Here is a 13,171-nt window from a genome sequence, read left to right as displayed (position 1 = left end):
ATCAACCTCTGGCTGGTACGGTAGTCCATGACTAGTTTGGTAGTCCATGGTAGGCTGCTGAGATCTCTTCTCCCCCACTCCAAGCCGTGCCGGCTGTGTTGTATCGGAGATAGCCTCTCGCAGCTGCATTGGGCGTGTCCCCCATGTCTGTAGCCATGGGGGACAACAAACATACAATTACAGTATGTACTGATCTACAATGGGAGTCACAAGCACACGTTTGAAATGAGCACTTTCCTTTTAGAGTTCTATAGAGARCGTTGTAATGGAGTCTTTTTCCCACAGGCGATCAGCGGAGAGAGACAGGGGTCGAGGAGCAGCGAGGAGTCAGATGTCTGTCTCTGCAGAGGTTCCCGGTCGAACGGCGCCCTGGAAGGTAAGTGTCCATTTCCTTTTGTGTCTAGTTCTGGAGCGTGTTTAGCAATTAGTTCGGGGAGGGAGGAGGTAATAGGGATTGGCAACAGCTCATGGTCCAAAGTCCATGGCAATCTGTAGAATCACAGCACACCGTCCAAAATGAGCAAATAGTTMATGCAATTCAATTGAATTTCACACGTGAGAATGTAAGGAGTTAAGTGAAGGCAATCACATAACACAGCACACATGAGTGAAAGGCACTTGTAAATTAGGGGTTGATGGTCAAATAATACATGCTGATAAGTAATATAATAAACCTGCTGATAATATAAATATAAGGCAGAATGACAGTCTACTTTAGCAAGAGTCAGTTTGTGACCCCCCCCCCTTGAAATATGGTCCCGACCACGATTTTAAGTGTCTCTGGCAGCTGCGGACAGGAGGGCGACTCTGGCAGCTCCGGACAGGAGGGCGACTCTGGCAGCTCCGGACAGGAGGGCGACTCTGGCAGATCCGGACAGGAGGGCGACTCTGGCAGCTCCGGACAGGAGGGTGTCGCTGGAAGCTCCTGACTGGAGGGCGACGCTGGAGGCTCCGGACTGGAGGGCGTCGCTGGAGGCTCCGGACTGGAGGCCGTCGCTGGAGGCTCCGGACTGGAGGGCGAACTGGGCTGTGGGGGAGCACTGGAGCTCTGGTGCTTAGCACTTGCACCGCTCCTCTTGGCTGCATGACCACCTTAGCACGGCACGTGCGGGGAGCTGGAACAGGCCGCACTGGGTTCTCCTGGCGAACTGGGGAAACTGTCCCTAGAGCCGGCGCAGGACTCACCTGGCTGTGGCAGCGCACTGGAGGTCTGGAGCGCCAAGCTGGCACAAGACGTGCAGGGCTGGGGAGGCGCACAGGAGGCCTGGTGCGTGGGGCTGGCACAGTCTTCACCAGACGGCTAGCACGCACCTCAGGACGAGTATGGAGAGCTGACTCAGGTGACATCAACTCGAGGACACGCTCCGTAGGGCGAATGTCGTGCCTCATGCACCAACACAGCAGCTCTCTCATAGCTCWCTCCTCCAATCTCCCCATCAACTCCTTCACTGTCTCTGCTTCGCTCCCCTCGCTCACCTCCAATTTCACCCCGACTGGCTCTGGTTCCATCCTCGGCTCCGGCGACCGTCCCGTGTGCCCCCCCCAAAAAAGATTATTGGGGAAGCCTCTCCTGGCCACGCTGCTTGGTCCTTTGGTGGTGGGTAGTTCTGTAACGGCCATCGTTGCATGAAGAAGTGGACCAAAGCGCAGCGTGGTAAGTGTTCATGATTTATTCATAAAACTGAACAACAAAAACGACAACGAGAACGTACGAAACCGAAACAGTTCTGTCTGGTGCAGACACAAAACAGAAAACAACTACCCACAAAACACAGGTGGGAAAAGGCTACCTTAGTATGGTTCTCAATCAGAGACAACGATAGACAGCTGCCTCTGATTGAGAACCACACCCGGCCAAACACACAGAAATAGAAAACATAGAACACAAAACATAGAATGCCCAACCCAACTCACGCCCTGACCAAACCAAAATAGAGACATAAAAAGGATCTCTAAGGTCAGGGCGTGACAGTACAAATAAAGTCTACCTGCTGCTGTGCTGTAATGTAATCCTTGAACCAAGGCATGACTACCTGTGTAGTATAAATATGGCTAACTACAGCCTGGGGGTGTCACTGACTTTTGATTGTTCCAAATGTCCAAGCAGTGTGTTTGCAGGTGGGATCCTGCCGACTACGCCAAAATGTCAAAAGCAGAATTTTAAGATCCCACGGCAAACAACCACAGAGACAGAGAAAGTACAATCAAAGGTTCTTTATAACAAGTTCAGATTGTACAATAGTGACAATATCTTAAAAAGCATTTGTTTGATTAGTTCTGTCTAACCTTTTACTGCAGTGGGCTAAATCAGCGTCACACAGAGTTTCTTGGTAGTCTTAAACAAATCTACTTTGAAACAAAATTACACTCCTCACACACGGTTATGGGCTTTAATAAAAAGATGACAACTGTACCATGTCAGATATAGAGTTGACTTTTTTTAAATGTATTTTGCATCCCAATATTACACTTTATATACATTACAGAAGACTGAAATATAGCAAAACCTTTTGACATAGAAACACTGGATTTTCTGTGTAAAAAATGAAAAAGTTGATTATGAAATTATAAAGAATAACATTCCACCCATGAGGCCACCAGAGGGTGCTTTGGTCATTCGCCTGCAGGAAAGGGTTTTAAAACTACTAAGTGCCCAGTTAGAACTGTTTAAGGAGACTATGAGTTAGGACCATAAGCTATACTATGAGCACAGGAAAAGACTAACACAACAGTTAGTTCACTCACAGAGCGTTGGTTGATGTTCGTTCATTCGTTCAGGTCTACCCAAGCAGGGTTCATATGGCTCTACTTCCTGAGCAGGGATTCGTTAGTCACTGGCTGGTATGGTACTCGATGGCTAATTTGGCAGTCAATGGATGGGCTCTACTGTCCCCACTCGGCTCAACCCAAGTTGTTATTTTTTTTATAAATAACAACTGGTTTGCTGCTTTGCAGTGAAGAAAATCTCAAGGTTTTGCTCACCTGATATAGAATATCTCATGGTAAGCTGCAGACCCTTTTATCTACCAACAGAGTTCTCATCCGTAATTATTACTGATGTCTACATCCTTCCACAAGCCATCACCACTTTGGCACTCAATGAACTGTATAGCGCCATAAACAAGCAAGAAACTGCCCACCCAGAATCAGCGTTTCTGGTGGGTGAAGACTTTAACGAGGGGAGACTTAAAACAGTCCTACCTCACATATACAAACACGTCTCCTGCACCACTAGGGGCACTAAAACTCTCAACCACTTTTATTCTACCCACAAAAACACATACAAGGCCCTCCCTCATCCTCCCTTTGGCAAACCTGACCATGACTCCATTCTCCTGCTTCCTGTTTAGAAACAAAAGCTCAAACAGGAAGTACCAGTGACGCGCTCAATATGCAAGTGGTCGGATGAAGCAGACGCAAGTCTACAGGACTGTTTTCTTAGTACAGACTGGGATATGTTCCAGGATTCATCTGATAGCACTGAGGAGTTTACCACTACAGTCACAGGCTTCATCAATAAGTGCATAAATGTCATCCCCCCAGTGACTAAGAACATATCTAAACCAAAAACCATGAATATCCGCGCCGGGCTAATGCTACCGCTTATGAGGAAAGTGACACAGACATGGACGGATACAAAAAAGCCCGCTACAACCTCCGACGACACATCAAACATGCGAAAGGACAATTTAGGAGGAAGGTGGAACCCTATTCAAATAAAATAAAAATGTATGTGTCACCTTACCGTGAAATGCTTACTTACAAGCCCTTAATTAACCAACAATGCAGTTAAGAAAAGAGTTAATAAAATATTTACTAAATAAACAAAATAAAAAAGTAACACAATAAATATCAATAACGAGGCTATATACAGAGGGTACTGTGGGTGGGGGGGGGGTCAATTAAAATTGTCCGGGTGGCCATTTGATTCATTGTTCAGCAGTCTTATGGCTTGGGGGTAGAAGCTGTTAAGGAGCCTTTTGGACCTAGACTTGGCACTCCTGTACCGCTTGCCGTGCGGTAGAAGAGAAAGCAGTCTATGATGTGGGTGGCTGGAGTCTTTGACAATATTTTGGGCCTTCCTCTGACACCGCCTAGTATAGAGATCCTGGATGCTTGACCCCAKTGATGTACTGGGCCGTATTACACCTGCCCTGACGCTCATCGTATGTGGCTGGGAATTGTCTTCACAGACATTTTCAATCTCTCCTTATCCCAGTCTGTAATCCCAAAATGTTTCAAGTTGACCACCATTGTCCCTGTTCCCAAGAGCTCCAAGGTAACCTGCCTAAAGGACTATCTCCCTGTAGCACACACATCTGTAATTATGAAGTGCTTTGAAAGGCTGGTCATGACTCACATCAACACCATCATCCCAGACACCCTGGACCCACTTCAATTCACTTACCGCCCCAACAGATCCACAGATAACGCAATCTMAAATGCACTTCATACTGCCCTCTCCCACCTGGACAAGAGGAGAAATAACTATGTGAGAATGCTGGTCATAGACTACAGCTCCGCCCGCGTTCAATAACAGTCCCCTCCAAGCTCATCACCAAGCCGGCCCCAGGTGGTGAGGGTAGTCAACAAGACCTCCGCCACACTGACCCTCAACATGGAGGCTCCTCAGGGGTGTGTGCTTAGTCCCCTCCTGTACTCCCTGTTCACCTACGACTACGTGGCCATGCACGATTCCAACACCATCATCAAGTTTTGTTGACGACATGATGTAGTAGGCTTGAGCACAGACGGCGATGAGACAGCCTACAGAGAGGAGGTCAGAGACTTAGCAGTGGTGCCAGGACAGCAACCTCTCCCTCAATGTCAGTGAGACCAAGTAGCTGATCGTGGACTATAGGAGAAAGAGGGGAGAGCATGCCCCCATCCACATCGACAGGGCTGATGGAGTAGGTCAGGAACTTCAAGTACCTTGGTGTCCACATCACTAAGGACTTAACATGCCCCCCCCCCCCCCCCCCCCCCCCCCCGTGATGAGGGCACGGCAGTGCCTCTTCCCCCTCAGGAGGCGGAAAAGATTTGTCATGGGCCCTCGGATCCTCAAAAAGTTCTACAGCTGCACCATCAAGAGGATCTTGACTGGCTTCATCACCGCTTGGTATGGCAAATGCACCACACTTGACTGCAAAGCGCTACAGAGGGTGGTGCGGACAGCCCAGTACATCACTGGGGCCGAGCTCCCTGCCATCCAGGCCTGAGAAATTGCCAATGACCCCAGCCACCCAAGCCATAAACTGTTCACTCTGCTACCTTCCAGCAAATGGTACCGAAGTATCGGCTCTCGGACCAACAGGCTCCGAGAGCTACCCCAAGCCATAAGACTGCTAAATAGTAAATGCATGGTACCCGATTATCTGCACTGACTCTCTTGCACTGACCCTACGCACACTCACTAGACTAAATGTGCACACCATATACACACTCAAACACACTATATTGACACGCCCACGCCAAACATACACACAACATATGCACACACACACAAAACAAACACGTTACACACACTTTTCCACTCATCATTTGCTGCTGCTATTCTGTTCTTTATTTTACTCTTATCATTATTTATCTGGATGCCTAGTCACTTTAACCCTGCCTTCATGTACATATCTATCTCAAATGACCTCGTACCGCTGCACATTGATCTGGTACTGGTACTGCCTGTATATACTGTAGCTCCATTCTTGTGTATTTTATTTTATTTCTCGTGTTGCCATTATATTTTTAAACTCTGCATAGTTGGGAAGGGCTTGCAAGCATGTCAAGGTTAAGTCTACACCAGTTGCATTCCGCACAAGTAACATTTGATTTGGCTTCATTTGACTCCATGCCGGGAGTCCAAGTTGTAGCGTAGATAGCTGTTCACAGCTGCGTCGGCCGTGTCCTCTGTAGACGCGGAGGACAACAAACATACAATTAAAGCATGTACTGCTCTACAACTTGGAATCACACTCACACATTAGAAATAAGCACGCTCCTTTAGTAGTGCTATAGAGAGCAATGTAACAGAGTAGTTTTCCCACAGGCAATCAGCAGAGAGGGACAGCGGTCGTGGAGCAGCGAGGAGTCAGATGTCCGTCCGTGGAGAGRTTCACGGTCGAACGGCGCCTTGAAGGTAAGTGTCCATTTCCTTTTGTGTCTAGTTCTGGGGCGTCTTTATCAATTAGTTCGGGGAGGGAGGAGGTGATAGGGATTGGAACCAGCTATTTCATAGTCAATAGTCCATGTCAATCTGTAGAAACACACACACACAGGTGGYTTCAACTAAAGTCACACAATTACGGTGTCTGGCTGGTACTCCTTCAGGTGGAAAATTACAACAGCCAATCAATTGCTAATAGAAAGCCTTTCCTCTTAGCAGTGGCCAATCAAGTGATCACAATGTGCCATCTCTTCTTAGCAACCACCAATCAATCGCTCACACAAGGTCTCATTATAATGTTGCTCTCCATAAAATGTAATTACACGGTTTCCATGGACACAAACAGATGACACTAGGTGAGTAATGGATGGCGTGAATAAATACATATATAAGTAAATAAATGATTTTAAAAAATAACTCCAGTTTAAGCCTTCGTTTAACCCTTTGGCCGTTCAGCCAAAGAGTCATTTATTTTGTAATTAATTTAAATGTAATTAATTTTTGTAAGCAGATCATTTTCCTGCTGCATTTTGATCTAAGCTCATTTGAATAAACATTTTTCTCCATATTAGTCTGGGTAATGTAGTGGATCTCAGAAGAGAAATGCTTTTGTAAAGAGAGGAGGCTCTCGGTGGTGGCACAATATAAACGACTGACATGCTGGTCATCTCACCATAAGGAAATGCTGATTGGATTTTAGATGGGAGCCAGTGAAGAATAATAATAATGGCTTGTGATTTACTACAAAGTTGGAAGAGTATAGAGTGGTGGATATCTTACCATCACTATCCAGTCACATAGGCCTGAAAATGCCACGTATGTAAACAATTGTCAGATGACTGACATTGCCAAGTGTTTTGTGTTTCTTTTTCAAAACAGTTTCTGAACGTTATTATCAACCTGACACATTTTGGGAGCATTTAGATGGCAATATCTACCCCACTGGGCACACACTGGTTGAATAAGGTTAAACTTAAATAAAATGACTTAACCTGACTAACAGGTTGTTACATCAATCTAATTTCAACATAATCACAAACTATGTATACTTTGAAACTGTGTTAAATTCCACATAGAAACTATAAAAAATATGTTTCTGGGAGAAAAAGGTGTAGATTCACACCTAGAGCGCTGCAGGTGTTTATTTCGCCTTCACAGAAGGCATGAATCGTGGTCGCAGGAGAAGRTCAAACACAGGTAGGCAGTCAAAAACAAACAATACCTCACAACCATACAAAAATTAAAAGGCAGACACTGAAATCCCTTTGAGCATGGTGAAGTTATTAATTACACTTTGGATGGTGTATCAATACCCCCAGTCACTACAAAGATACAGGCGTCCTTCTTAACTCAGTTGCCGGAGAGGAAGGAAACCGCTCAGGGATTTCACCATGAGGCCAATGGTGACTCTAAAACAGTTACAGAGTTTAATGGCTGTGAYAGGAGAAAACTGAGGATGGATCAACAACATTGTAGTTACTCTACAATACTAACCTAATTGACAGAGTGAAAAGAAGGAAGCCTGTACAGAATAAAAAATATTCCAAAACATGCATCCTGTTTGAAACAAGTCACTAAATTAAGCACTAAAGTAACAACGCAAAAAATGTGGCAAAGCAATTAACTTTTTGTCTTGAATGCAAAGTGTTATGTTTGGGGCAAATCTAATACAACACATTACTGAGTACCACTCCCCATATTTTCAAGCATAGTAGTGGCTGCATCATGTTATGGGTATTCTTGTAATTGTTAAGGACTGGGACGTTTTTCAGGATAAAAAAGAAACGGAATGGAGCTAAGCACAGAGAGGAAAACCTTGTTCAGACTGCTTTCCACCAGACAGAYGAATTCGTCTTTCAGCAGTTTTGGCTTACATCAGCTTGAAAATCTATGGCAAGACTTGAAAATGGTTGTCTAGCAATGTTCACCAACCAATTTGACAGAGCTTGAAGAATGTTGAAAAGAATAATGGGAAAATATTGTACAATCCAGGTGTGCAAAGTTCTTAGAGGCTTACCCAGAAGGACTCACAGCTGTAATCGCTGCCAAATGTGCTTCCAACATGTAAACAGCTCTGTAGCATCCCTCCTGCTTCCTATAATACGTATGCTCTGTCTTTTAAAGAACTCATTGATCTCAACCCACAAGCGGATCCAGCTCCTAACAAGGGACAGAGAGGAAGAGAGAAGATGAGAGAGATTAGAAAAAAAATATTTGCATCATTCTATACCTATCCTCTTCTATACACAATTCAGTCAAATTTTGTCTGTCTTATCATATTTCTGATTTCCTTCTTGGAGATTCAGCTTGCCTTGTGCTTTTAATTAACTTGAAGACCCTCCAAACATGACTCTGAGAGAAAAATCTATTTTTAGAGAACAAATAAGCTTTTTCTGTAGTAGCAGAGAGCACAGCTGTTTAGCTTTTCATGGACTATTCCCCACATGTCTTGTAYAGTAATTATGACTTTTATGGAGTACAGTAACCATTGACACACACATTTTACATTGTACAAAATGTACTATTTAATTTAATTCAACCCACACACTTGCACACACACAATACACACATGAACACACATCCTTATATACATTTAGTATTAGTCCAGGAATCCCAGGAATGCTTATTGTTCAGTCTCAACAGAAATGTCACGGTTACATTGTAACCTTTACTAGAGCACGTTATCTGCTCTGATAGCGAGGCCAGGCTGGGACGGGATCATGGCGACRCAATTGGATTTGAAACGTGCCCGTCGATGTCATGCCCATGGGCTATCTCCCCTTCACAGATCAGCAACACCAGCGCTACGGCAAGCCGTCCACACCACACGCCACTCTGTAAAGTTACAAGGATCTGATCGGACCCAGTGCATCTGCATCTCTCGCACAGCGTCAGCACTCAATTCATCTACTGTTGCTGCCTTGAGAATATAAGACCCAATTCATGTACGTCTGTGTGTGTGAGAGAGAAGGAGGGGGAGACATTAGCCTACAAGGATGCAATTAGTGTTACTATAAATCCTAGCTAACACATCCTGGTCTCAGCAGTAGATGTAGCCTCAGACAGGTTGAATGCTAGAGGCTTCTCAAAAGCCTACTTCTTTCCCAGTGATAGATTGTTAAAAGAGTCATCTTGAAGGTTGAGGGACCAGGTTGTCGGCGGAAATGTACACATTGTTCTGGGACGTTGCCACAGTCTTAGCAATGGCCTGAGTATGGATGTTTCACTGTCGTCCTCGTGATAGCTGACCTGTGTGAGTGAGAGCAGGGTTGGGAGAGGATGGGGAGGATGGAGAAGGCAGCAGGGTAATTTCTGGAAGTGCTGACATGTCTCCCTGTCACTACAGGGACATGAAACTCAGGGGAATGTCAGCCTTTTCCAGATAGAAGAACTGTTAGTTCAGCTGTACAGTAAATATAATGTAAGTTCCTCCTGGGTGAGCAGCCATTTTCTATTTTCCCATGAACGAGTTAGGGGGTCATAAAACATTCATGTTTTAGATTTAAACGTTATCGTTTCTAAAACGTTATCGTGAACGTGTGTCTCCCCATTGAAGCCAATATGTCTACAGAAGGAAAGTGAGTGTCAGAATAAAACCAAAAAACATCTCTCAAAAGCCCTGCCAGAAAGTTGTGATTGATGGATGAAAATATTGCTCTGTTGTAACTGTTCTTTCATTAGTATTCAGTTGAAGCTTCAAGCTCCAATATAGCTTCAAGCTCCAATTCTTCAACATAAAAAAATATCGAGCGCTGTCAATTTATCAGTGATGACTGAGATTATCATTCTATTTAATTTACATGATGCTTATGACTTTGAAAAGTTTTTTCTCTCTCCATATTCTTACTTGAGGTTCACCATCCCAGCAGGTACACATCTCAGTCCACTCCTATTTGCACACCAGAGGGCAGTAGTAGTTAATGTAACCCAACAGGTGGAACTGGGTGCTGATGTTTCCTGCAGGTGGATAGTCTCTCTCAGTAGTGCTGCCTGGGCGAGGTCCATACTTACATTTATTCCAGCCATTTTAGTTGCCAGTCATGGCTGTGTGATTTATTAGCCGCCTCGTCTTTCAAATACCCACAATACATCAACATGTTATCGCATGGATCAAGATTGTTATACATTTTATTTAGTTCATATATTTAGAGCTCAGATATAGTTTTTGAGTCTATTTTGTATTGTGGATTGTGCAGAAAATACCGTGAAATGTTGGCTTTGTCATCATGTCAAAAGTGTAAAATGGATGCCAGTCCAAATGGAAAGCCTCCAGAAAGGCTTCTTATGTGACCGATCAAAGCACTTCCGAAAACGTCTTTGTACTTCTAAGAAGATGTACAATAAAGTATTCTTCCTCTTCTTCCAAGTCAAATCAAATGTTATTGGTCGCGTACACATATTTAGCAGATGTTATTGCGGGTGTAATGAAATGCTTGTGTTCCTAGCTCCAACAGTGCATTAGTATCTAACAATACACACAAATCTATAGGTAAAAGAGTGGAATTAAGAAACAAAGAAATATTAGGACAAGCAATGTCGGAGCATTAGTATTGATGCTCATCCTGTTAGGGCCAGCCCTAGCTTTTGGGGGGCCCTAAGCGGGATTTGGACAGATGGCAACGCTGTCATTAGCTAGCAAAGTTCGCCAGAAATACAGTAGCTAGCAATGCTAACGTTAGCTAGCTAAAATACGGTGGCCTCCCCTCAATCTTAGCTAGCTAGCTAACATTATACTGCATCTAAAGTCAATCTGGCAACATCAAAATGATGACAAAAGGTTTCCGTATTAATTATTTGCCTCCTTTTGAATGTCATAGTATTTCCAAGCCACTGTAATGCACTTTTGATGAAATCTTCATCAGCGCTCATTGACGATGCATTGAGCAGAATGCTCAATTGGGCATCAGTCCAAAACGAACGTATAAAAAACAATATTGTGAAGAAACATGCAACCCATGAATTCTACTATTCTAACTCTCAACAGTAAGTTGAGACTCCAATTTAAAAAACAATTGTTGATGGCCCCATAGCAAAAACGGATGTTAATACCCAAAAGCAAAGATCAGCCATATGTTACTCGTACTATATGTTGTGAAGTATATACCAGATGAATTGGTAGAAAGAGGTTTTAGCCTGGAACTGTTATCCTCATAATGTCAATAGAGATCTAGTTTTCAATGTACTTTTAAAATCAAACATTTTTAACATCTATGGGATCAGTGTCCCTAACCCTAGCGATTACAACAACAAAAATACCAAGCCATTGTTTAAGGATAGTGCAYAACAACAAAACACTTTTATCACGACAACTGGTTTGATACATTCACCTCTGAAGGTAAATAATGTACYTACATTCAGTAATCTTGCTCTGATTTGTCATCTTCAGGGTCCCAGAGATAAAATGTAGTGTAGTTTTGTTTGAAAAAAGATATATATATTTAAATGTAGGAACTGCATTCTACAGTTTGACCCCACTGCTGTCTCTTATGTGGAGCATAAACATCTCTATAACGGTCGGATTTTGTTACCAGTGCTGCAGTGGTTCTGCTAGAGACTGTTATGTTGGGGGCTCCTGTGTTTGACTATGTAACATTCTGTCTCCTTGCTGTTGTTCTAAAGGGCTGCTGCTAAACGCTCCCTCACAGGCTGCTGCTAAACGCTCCCTCACAGGCTGCTGCTAAACGCTCCCTCACAGGCTGCTGCTAAACGCGCCGTCACAGCATTTGCGCTAACCGCTCCCCACAGGCTCCTGCTAAACGCCCCCCACAGCGTGCTTGCTAAAACGCTCCCTCACAGGCTGCTGCTAAACGCTCCCTCACAGGCTGCGCTAACGCTCCTCACAGGCTGCTGCTAAACGCTCCCTCACAGGCTGCTGCTAAACGCTCCCTCACAGGCTGCTGCTAAACGCTCCCTCACAGGCTGCTGCTAAATGCTCCCTCACAGGCTGCTCTACCCAGCCACCATACAGATCCTTGATTTCTGCACCTGTTTCCTAGACAACCGACAACCATTTTAAATGGGCAGTTCTGCTTATTGACCGCATACCCTTGACCAGAACCACACTCACACTTGAAGCTGTGATTAGGCCCTTTTTTATGGCACTTCAGATCCTTGTGGAAGGTGCAGCGTAGCATGCCATTCCATGTAAAAAATACCCTGCATACTTCGCCAAAGAGGTAGGGTTATCCCTGTGTTATCGTCAAGTTGGCATCAACCAACTTGTCTGAGTGCGCTCCATGATTGATGGTAGATGCCTATTGTGGCTCTATTGCTTTTTACATTCACCAGGAATCATGTTTGTTTAAGTGCGTGACAGTATACCAATACATGGTATTACTTGTTGAAATCTACACCCTCTCTGAGATGACAGGTATATCACATTGCCATTGGGGGATATTCAAACCCTCTTCTATCTCCCTATGGAGCTCTCTCTCTCGCTTTGCCTTCTCTCCTAATATCAACACAGAGCCTGATGTGTTAATCTGGCATCCCATCTTTTCTTTCCCGCTCATAACAACACTGGGCTGGTTCTAAAAGGTGAACCCAGTCGAGCAAGACTAATGGGATTTCTCCCATCAGTGTCACAACTTTACTCCGTCAGGAAGAACCACCTCCATGTTGGGTTTTACAACTAGAAAGGAGCAGGATAGAGAGGAAGAGACAGAGAAATGTAAATGGCATGTGTCAGAAGAAGATAGTGTCTTGTTTTTGAAGGCGCTGCTCTGCAGCTGTGTTTGAGTGCTGTCTGTCTGGCTCTTAGGCTGGCTGCTTGTCATTAATAGCCTATTGGTTGTCAACCCAGAAATAGCCACAGTAGGTTTCAGATCGCTCCTTTATCTTATTTCATGTTTAGAATTCAATGTAATGAACTTTCATGAGCCGGTTCGGTTGTAGACAGTGTGACATGAGGTTTCTCAGAGGTAATCTCTGAGTTGGACTATTCTGATGCCGACTGCACAAAACCCCCACACACTCACGCACACATGCGCACGCACGCACGCACGCACGCAC

General features: G+C 44.4%; 1 long non-coding RNA gene across 1 annotated transcript; it reads left to right on the top strand.

Moving 5' to 3' along the window:
* Positions 1 to 207: 207 nt before the first annotated feature.
* On the top strand, positions 208 to 8,511 carry LOC139028335 (uncharacterized). Its single transcript, XR_011480520.1, has 3 exons — positions 208 to 376; positions 6,044 to 6,133; positions 8,285 to 8,511. It is a non-coding gene; the product is annotated as an uncharacterized lncRNA (long non-coding RNA).
* The last annotated feature ends 4,660 nt before the right edge of the window (positions 8,512 to 13,171 follow it).

Source organism: Salvelinus sp. IW2-2015, linkage group LG11 (genome assembly GCF_002910315.2).
Source record: "Salvelinus sp. IW2-2015 linkage group LG11, ASM291031v2, whole genome shotgun sequence".
NCBI classification, from domain to species: domain Eukaryota; kingdom Metazoa; phylum Chordata; class Actinopteri; order Salmoniformes; family Salmonidae; genus Salvelinus; species Salvelinus sp. IW2-2015.
This window is presented reverse-complemented; position numbering and strand designations above follow the sequence as displayed.